The following is an 11,022-nucleotide window of genomic DNA, read 5'->3' as shown; positions in this document are numbered from 1 at the left end:
TCATTATATTCATCTCTATTCCTATTCATTATATTCATCTCTATTCCTATTCATCATATTCATCTCTATTCCTATTCATTATTATCTCTATTCCTATTCATTATATTCATCTCTATTCCTATTCATTATATTCATCTCTATTCCTATTCATTATATTCATCTCTATTCCTATTCATTATATTCATCTCTATTCCTATTCATTATTTTAATCTCTCTTCCTATTCATTATATTAATCTCTATTCCTATTCATTATATTCATCTCTATTCCTATTCATTATATTCATCTCTATTCCTATTCATTATGTTAATCTCTCTTCCTATTCATTATATTAATCTCTATTCCTATTCATTATATTCATCTCTATTCCTATTCATTATATTCATCTCTATTCCTATTCATTATATTCATCTTGTTGTAGAAACATTTGACTAGATAATTAACTCAAAAATATCTCTCAAGACATCAGAGCCTGTGAATTTAAGAATTTAGACTTTATTAAAAAAACAAAGCCGAGCCTTTTTCCAAAGAGACAAAGACTTCCCTTTTCGCTAAGAGCTCAATTTTTATAGCCACATGTACAAACATTCCTAACTTTTTTAGTTCGTACCACCCTCTCATTCGATCATTCTGTTGGCTGCGTTGCCTGGCCCCTTCTCAAAAGCCCCTTCTTAAAAAACTAATGTAAGTGCAAACCAGATGTCTAGAACAACCCCATGGCCACAGTTTTAAAAACCCCTGTGAAAAAAACACATCATATACTTAATGTCTATATTCATTATTTAAACATATATCTGGATTATAAAATATCACACATGTTCATTCTGTTTCACCTTTATCCTTTCATAATACATTATAAAACATTTATCATTCATCATCCTCTCAGCCCCTGGGATTATGTGCATGTGGCCATGTGTCAGGTCATAGGTCATAAGCATAAAGAAATGCAAACACTAGTTCCATTGTTACTTCTATCTCCACAGCCATCACGTCATTGACCTCCCTAAACCAGCTGCAGGAGTTTTCATGAAAAACACATAATTATCTCTGCTCTATATTCAACTGGCTCTCAATCCATAAACACTCCAAGGCATATAGATTTTCAATTTTACAACATATCCATGCTTATTACTAATATTATTATTTGACCTTTGACCTTTCCCTACATTTACCTTCGCGATACATAAAATAACACCACATATCCCCCCTTTGGGACATTATAATATTGTCCCATCAATACAAAGATTAATCACTCATATCACAAGTATTATAACAATCAAAATAATCAATATCCATATCTAATCGGAATTGCCATGTCAACATCACTAAGCATTAATATTATAAGTTATTCAGATCAGTCAGTCCACTTATAATTTATAATCATAATCAAATGAATTACCCAAAACACTTTAAAATGACAATTCTTAATTAGTCACCTTTGTTCCATCATTCAAAGTTAAAACTCTCACCTTGGCACATATCGAGATACTGGCTGAATGTATATTTATATTATAATAATTCTAGCATTAACTTCCTCATAACAAGAATTACATCAGATCAGTACCCTTGTGCATTGTCAAATTACTATAAATTTAGTAGTGTATAATACCTCTTAATCAACATACTACCTCAACTAAACTCCCTTCCTCTACCGCCTCAATCTTCTCGGTCTTCATTATTCTTCATTATTCATCATAGTTCATCTTGAATTACCCATAACAATGTCCCAATTCCAATGTTCACACCTGAACCACCACACTCCACCATCATCCTGTTTTGTCCATGTGCAAACCAGTATACCCAAACTAGGCCTTTGCATATACCTCTTTCCTCACATTCTTGAAAAGAAAAACAGAAAAGAAAGGCATTTGATTGCTTTGATTTGATGTTGGATTCAGGGCAGAGGTGGGTCAGACAGGAACCTCTTCAACGCCTTTGTTGTTCCTCTTCAGCGAGTAGAGGATTTTTTGGTTTTTATTGAGGTTTACACCCGTTCTGAGCCAATTGATCTCTGCAATGCATTACGACACCATCCGTTGTAACCTCAGGAAAGGACAGATGGCATACAGTTCAGTTGAGTTAATTTCCAATTCAAAACATCCCTAGTAACATCGTCTACATGACAAATCATTATGTTTCACATTCTCCCTTGAATTCTTCCAAACTATATAACCCAATTGTTTTATTGTAACATTCCTATATTTTTCTCATACTCTATTTGACATTACTCTAGTGTTTCCCTTTCCTTGTTCCTATTCTAACACTTGCTTATACTTCTCTCTTCTAATAACACTTTTCCCCTGGAAATCTAACACCAATACTACATCAAATTGTTTATCTAAATCTTGGACTGTTCTCCTTATGTCTATGATTCACCTGTCTCTTTCTTTCATTATCTTAAGGTCACACTACCCCATGTGACTTCCCCATACTCTTTGTGCTGGTTTCTCACACACCAATAATATTTTAACCCTTGTATTTTAATAGTGATCCCTTCCTGTATTTTTTAGTTATGGTTCCTGCCTGTGCAAGAATCTACATTCTACTCCTGTCTATATCCCTTCTATGTCTTGTTCTTCTGCTCTTTATTATTATTATCAGTACTCCATTCCCCTTATTCTCAGGTAACTAGTCAAGTACATAGAAATCAATGATAAGGATATCTGGTGCATCTTGGAGATCTGGAATCTCTCAATCATCAATTCCCTCACTCTGGTACAATGGTTAAGATGATACCCAATACTCCCCTCTATCAGTACCATCGTTGGTATAACCTGGACAACAATATGTAGGTCACTTCTGTTGTTAACCTTCCCCCATCACTAGGATCTCCGGATCAGCCAAAGTCCCTCTCAATCTATCGACATCGGTCTGTGAAAAGTGTCCTTCTATCAGCCCCTTCCCATAGGAAGCTCAGAGTTACTGCTGCAAAAACACAAGCACAGACACACACAAAAAACAACAATACTACCCAATGGCTGAGGTTGGAACACTCCTATAGTGGAAAACATTAATCTTAGTATCTGTCTCCACCAGTTTTACCATCATTAAGGCAGCCAACAACACCTGGTACAAGCCCCTCCCACATAGGGTCTTTCCAGCTCTTTCTTCTGTAGTCTTTTGCCATCACATAGTCTCCAGGGCACAGAAAATACTCAGATTATCCTACTCAGTTGGGCATAGTTATCTTCACCCATGAAAATAAAATCTTAAGAACATTGTTAGGTTAGGTGAGACACAGTATGCTACCTCATGTCCTCTCATCCGTCAAGAGAAGCCTTGAGATTATGAAGCACACCTGCTTCCAGCTTGTTGTAGTCCACTTATCTCATAGACAGACCACCTCTACACCATGCCTCCTATCACAAAAACAAAAATGATTTAACCTATCACAAAAACAAAAATGATTTAACCTATCACAAAAACAAAAATGATTTAACCTAACCCATAACACATTATTACTACTGCTCACATCCTTAATACACCCTGCATATTTCCCCCTTGGACACATACATCATCATCGTGATTCATGTGTACAAAAAACAAAACAAAACAATATTGCTTATCAAACCTAAAATAATAACTAACCTTAAAATGACAACCCTTGAGCATATCTTTACTTAACTGTATTCCATAACACTATTCAATGAATACTTCTCATTCAGGACTAACTCTCTCACTACATCCTTGTCCTGTTTAGACTCATTTATATATAGGATTTTTCCAATTTGTAAACTTCTTCACAATTATCCTTATTTTATCTAACCCCTTAATTCAGCATGCCTCTAGAATTCATAGTGCAGGTGATCAGGTCACACTATAAAGCCAGGACAGATTTCAGAGGTCATTGAAATCATTCAATTAATTGTTTCATCCTATAGTATACTACTTCTAACAACCATCAAAACCTTTCATAACTGTTGTAATTCCTTATTACAGCTCTTTTTCAAAATAAATCACACATATTTACTTATCCCTCAGTAAATAAAACCCAAATTACATGTGTATGCCCCTTTAAGATATTTCACTTCCATCCTGTCAAAAACCCCAAATAGAAATAAAAATCCTATACAACTAACATGTAATACTAAGTAGTTTGTTTGTGGTTATTTGAACACCATATAGTAAAACAATAAACAAACAAAAATGGCCAGGCCTTATTTATTTTTGTAGCTCCCTATGACAACCTAAGAATAAAACTACTTAATTTTACTAACTAGTTCCACCCCTAGCCTACAGACTTTTCTAACCTCCCAATAAAGAAATCCCCATGTTCCTGGAAGAGAAAGTATACATGTCGTTAACATATAATCATCAATCCAAAGATAGTAATTACACACCAAACATCATACATATATCCCCAGTCCTATCTCATCAACAATCATTAACCCCAGCATCGATTTTAAAATTGTTTGATACGTCGTGTCCTACTTTACCTTTAACCTAATATTATAGGGAGACTCTCATCAATTCTTAAAAGAAAACTCCCATTTAGAAGATACTAGATAATAACCCATTTTATTAGAGTTAACTCCACCTTCCACTATAAACCTATAACCCCTTTTTAATAATTTAAACGTGCAAACTGTTGCATCGATGTTTTCTTTTTCCCCAAATATAAACTTATTGTTTCATAATCCAAAACCCATAAAAAGATGTCTACTTAATCCATCAAGTCAGCAGCAACAACTACCTCCCAGGTTCAACGTACTATAAACAATTTATCGTTATCTGAAGTAATAAAACATCATCATAACTCACTGCTGTTTAAACAAACTATATAATGTTATAATAAAATGATCAATTATCAAATATCGATTCCTTATTCAACTATCGAGACATGTTCTTCATTAGTTAATCGTCTCCACAAAGCAATACTACCTAATAACATATTCTCATTCTCCTAAATATAAATCAATAAAACATCCAATTCACCAATATGCTATTTCAATTACTATGTTATCCTATCCAACATAGATTGGTAGGACATCTTCCCTATAATGTTATCAACGAAACCAGTAATTCACATCAATAACATCAATGTAAAAGATTTGCTTTCTGTCCCTCACTGGATTCGAACCAGGGACCCTCTGCACACATTGACAACTTTCACCATAAAAGTACCGTTACCCGGTGGCTCCACCAGTGCCACACAATTAAACCATCACCCCGCCATTACAGAATGAATTACTATCCTTGCTAAGTAAGCTACAAGTAACACCAAACACTTGCTGTAGTTCACCATCATATATTTAAATAATCAATTTATCACAATCCAATGTATCTATAGACATATCCCACTATTGCCATTTGTTTAATCTAGCAAAACCTTATTCAATGACTACCACGTACTCTCCTCTCCATACATTAAACATTTTAGCAGATGCTCTTTTTCCAAACGACTCTCCATTCGTGAGCTCATACCTTTCTATACTTATACTACCCCCCTTGGGAATCGAACACCCAACCCTGGCGTTGCAAGCACCGTGCTCTACCAACTGAGCTACAGCGGACCACAGATGAGCGATATAGTGCCCTTTTCTGATAATGTTATAATTGTAGCCTATTGCATTACTTTTGTTTAAAACATAAGTTTGTTTATTCAACAAATCCACAACCCACTATAACTTGATGCTATTCCCTCAGCATAAAAGCCAAAGCTCCTTGCATCCCCTAGTTCACGTAATGAAAATACATTATCATTCTACAATTCACCAACTATTCGCATACACCACTGGTGACGCAAACCATAGAATAAAGTAATAACAATTAGAATTTTGTCAAATAGATGTTTTCCATTCAACTATTCAAACTTTCTTTAAATAACTATTTCAGCTCGATACAGTCAAACAAGTATGACTCTCTTTTTACCGGAAACTAATTCATGGCATTAGTAAAATCTATTCACATCCCAACAATAGCTAAACTATACTTAGAAAACCTAGACTCTGTTCAGCGATGCAGAATCCATGCTTTATCGAAATGACAAGTTAATCCTCTTTTATTCCAATGATAATAGTCAGTAGTTTTAGTATCTGGCACATACTACACTTTTTCAGAAAATAGCTTTGAAGGACACAGATCTCACACGCTCAACGTAATCAACTTAGCAGTCAACAAGTCAAACCCCACATTCATTGATTTGGAAACAGATTTAACAACCAACCAATTTAATTATATATCTGCTTCTGAAATAATATATAGTTTATTATTATGCTTAATTCTACCACATGTCCTATGTACTCTCTCCCATTTCCACATCCGTCTACGTGTTTGAACAAGTCAACACCTATAATTTTATTATTTTACGTAGTCAATTTATCATAATACTGCATTACCTCTAAAGTTTCTAAATATATCGTCCGAAACATACCCTAACAGATGTATCAAAATACAATGCATAGAAGTCATATGACCACACCAATAAACGTGACCTGTTCCTCCAACAGGATTTATTCTACCCCTCCTGGTAACGTGAATCTTCTATACTCAGTTGGTCAATGAATATCCACGCACCATTTATTCTTCTCTTTCCTAAGTGAGATTGGGCACCCCCTTTCTCCATCAGACAGAAGCTTCAAACAACCTCAAATAGATTTCCTTTCCTTACAGAAAGGCTATCTACTTGCAGGATTTAATATTATATTCTCACTCACACAGATGAGCAGCCACTTGTGCCCAAATGAATCAGACAGTTGAATGACTCACAGCCGCACAAGCAACCCATTCACCATACGAGATGAGCAGACCTACTCTATATATAACACTTTATCAAAATTTGGAAGCCCTTGTAGCTATTTAACCCGTTCACCTACTCAGGATGACCTAACTTTTTTACCTGATAGACCCTACATAATATTGACATCATCACAACACAGGATGATTCACTACTTACCCGTACAGACCTCTAACAAAGAATTTATCATCAGAGCGGTATCCGTAAGTAATCTTGTCTGTTCAGGCCAATGGAATGCTAATTTATAGCCCCCAAAGCGGTATCCACAAGATTTCTATTTATACTACACTTTCCTAAGTGACCTGTCAATTCTGCCCTAATTTTTTCTGTTACACTTCCTCAACACAGAAAAAGAAGCGTGTATTACCCAGAATTTCTGCCTACCTATGCAGTCCTCAAGACGATTAACGTCTAAAGCGGTATCTGCAGGACTTAACATGTTATTGTCTGATCGCTCAACCAGCCGTACAACCACCCGTCTCGAAATGACCCAGACAAAGCAATCAGCAAGATGAATCAACTGAATCAAATGAATCAAATGAATCAAATCAATTGAACAGACGGTTCAGACAAACAACAGCGACATGTATTCTTAAATTCAAAAGCTCCTAGTGTCTAACTTTCTGGTTCTTAAATTTGGAGAGACCTACTTGGTATTTCTTTAGATGTTGCCGAGCCCCGGATCGGACCACACAAACGTTATACTATTTTAGTAAGAACTTCTTACCTTTTTAAAAGCGGCCGCTTTTGTTTGTATGGTCCGTCCAAGCCGTTTCACAACTGCAAATACATACCGTCACTGATCCCTATCAAGTCCCTTCGTGGTCGCCAATTATGTTGTAGAAACATTTGACTAGATAATTAACTCAAAAATATCTCTCAAGACATCAGAGCCTGTGAATTTAAGAATTTAGACTTTATTAAAAAACAAAGCCGAGCCTTTTTCCAAAGAGACAAAGACTGTCCCTTTTTTCGCCAAGAGCTCAATTTTATAGCCACATGTACAAACATTCCTAACTTTTTTTTAGTTCGTACCACCCTCTCATTCGATCATTCTATTGGCTGCGTGCCTAGGCCCCTTCTCAAAAGCCCCTTCTTAAAAAACTAATGTAAATGCAAACCAGATGTCTAGAACAACCCCATGGCCACAGTTTTAAAAACCCCTGTGAAAAAACACATCATATACTTAATGTCTATATTCATTATTTAAACATATATCTGGATTATAAAATATCACACATGTTCATTCTGTTTCACCATTATCATTTCATAATACATTATAAAACATTTATCATTCATCATCCTCTCAGCCCCTGAGATTATGTGCATGTGGCCATGTGTCAGGTCATAAGGTCATAAGCATAAAGAAATGCAAACACTAGTTCCATTGTTACTTCTATCTCCACAGCCATCACGTCATTGACACTCCCTAAACCAGCTGCAGGAGTTTTCATGAAAAACACATAATTATCTCTGCTCTATATTCAACTGGCTCTCAATCCATAAACACTCCAAGGCATATAGATTTTCAATTTTACAACATATCCATGCTTATTACTAATATTATTATTTGACCTTTGACCTTTCCCTACATTTACCTTCATGATACATAAAATAACACCACAATCTCTCTTCCTATTCATTATATTCATCTCTCTTCCTCTTCATTATATTAATCTCTATTCCTATTCATTATATTCATCTCTATTCCTATTCATTATATTCATCTCTATTCCTATTCATTATATTCATCTCTATTCCTATTCATTATATTCATCTCTATTCCTATTCATTATATTCATCTCTATTCATTATATTCATCTCTATTCATTATATTAATCTCTCTTCCTATTCATTATATTCATCTATATTCCTATTCATTATATTAATCTCTCTTCCTATTCATTATATTCATCTCTATTCCTATTTATTATATTAATCTCTCTTCCTATTCATTATATTCATCTCTATTCCTATTCATTATATTAATCTCTATTCCTATTCATTATATTCATCTCTATTCCTATTCATTATATTAATCTCTCTTCCTATTCATTATATTAATCTCTATTCCTATTCATTATATTAATCTCTATTCCTATTCATTATATAAATCTATCTTCCTATTCATTATATTCATCTCTATTCATTATATTAATCTCTATTCCTATTCATTATATTCATCTCTATTCCTATTCATTATATTCATCTCACTTCCTATTAATTATATTAATCTCTATTCCTATTCATTATATTCATCTCTATTCCTATTCATTATATTCATCTCTATTCCTATTCATTATATTCATCTCTCTTCCTATTCATTATATTAATCTCTATTCCTATTCATTATATTAATCTCTCTTCCTATTCATTATATTAATCTCTATTCATTATATTAATCTCTCTTCCTATTCATTATATTAATCTCTATTCCTATTCATTATATTAATCTCTATTCCTATTCATTATATTAATCTCTCTTCCTATTCATTATATTCATCTCTATTCATTATATTAATCTCTATTCCTATTCATTATATTTATCTCTATTCCTATTCATTATATTCATCTCAATTCCTATTAATTATATTCATCTCTATTCCTATTCATTATATTCATCTATATTCCTATTCATTATATTCATCTCTATTCCTATTCATTATATTAATCTCTATTCCTATTCATTATATTAATCTCTATTCCTATTCATTATATAAATCTATCTTCCTATTCATTATATTCATCTCTATTCATTATATTAATCTCTATTCCTATTCATTATATTCATCTCTATTCCTATTCATTATATTCATCTCACTTCCTATTAATTATATTCATCTCTATTCCTATTCATTATATTCATCTCTATTCCTATTCATTATATTCATCTCTATTCCTATTCATTATATTCATCTCTTTTCCTATTCATTATATTAATCTCTATTCCTATTCATTATATTAATCTCTTTTCCTATTCATTATATTCATCTCTATTCATTATATTAATCTCTCTTCCTATTCATTATATTAATCTCTATTCCTATTCATTATATTAATCTCTATTCCTATTCATTATATAAATCTATCTTCCTATTCATTATATTCATCTCTATTCATTATATTAATCTCTATTCCTATTCATTATATTTATCTCTATTCCTATTTATTATATTCATCTCAATTCCTAATAATTATATTCATCTCTATTCCTATTCATTATATTCATCTATATTCCTATTCATTATATTCATCTCTATTCCTATTCATTATATTCATCTCTTTTCCTATTCATTATATTAATCTCTATTCCTATTCATTATATTAATCTCTATTCCTATTCATTATATTCATCTCTATTCCTATTCATTATTTTAATCTCTATTCCTATTCATTATATTCATCTCTATTCCTATTCATTATATTCATCTCTCTTCCTATTCATTATATTAATCTCTATTCCTATTCATTATATTCATCTCTATTCCTATTCATTATATTCATCTCTCTTCCTATTCATTATATTAATCTCTATTCCTATTCATTATATTCATCTCTATTCCTATTCATTATATTCATCTCTCTTCCTATTCATTATATTCATCTCTCTTCCTCTTCATTATATTAATCTCTATTCCTATTCATTATATTCATCTCTATTCCTATTCATTATATTCATCTCTATTCCTATTCATTATTTTAATTTCTATTCCTATTCATTATATTAATCTCTATTCCTATTCATTATATTAATCTCTATTCCTATTCATTATATTCATCTCTATTCCTATTCATTATATTCATCTCTATTCCTATTCATTATATTCATCTCTATTCCTATTCATTATATTCATCTCTATTCCTATTCATTATATTCATCTCTATTCCTATTCATTATATTCATCTCTATTCCTATTCATTATATTCATCTCTATTCCTATTCATTATATTCATCTCTATTCCTATTCATTATGTTAATCTCTCTTCCTATGCATTATATTAATCTCTATTCCTATTCATTATATTCATCTCTATTCCTATTCATTATATTCATCTCTATTCCTATTCATTATATTAATCTCTATTCCTATTCATTATATTAATCTCTATTCCTATTCATTATATTCATCTCTATTCCTATTCATTATGTTAATCTCTCTTCCTATTCATTATATTAATCTCTATTCCTATTCATTATATTAATCTCTATTCCTATTCATTATATTCATCTCTATTCCTATTCATTATATTCATCTCTATTCCTATTCATTATATTCATCTCTATTG

This window comes from Coregonus clupeaformis, chromosome 16, assembly GCF_020615455.1.
Source record: "Coregonus clupeaformis isolate EN_2021a chromosome 16, ASM2061545v1, whole genome shotgun sequence".
Classification (NCBI taxonomy): Eukaryota; Metazoa; Chordata; class Actinopteri; order Salmoniformes; family Salmonidae; genus Coregonus; species Coregonus clupeaformis.
Note: the sequence above shows the minus strand (reverse complement) of the source record.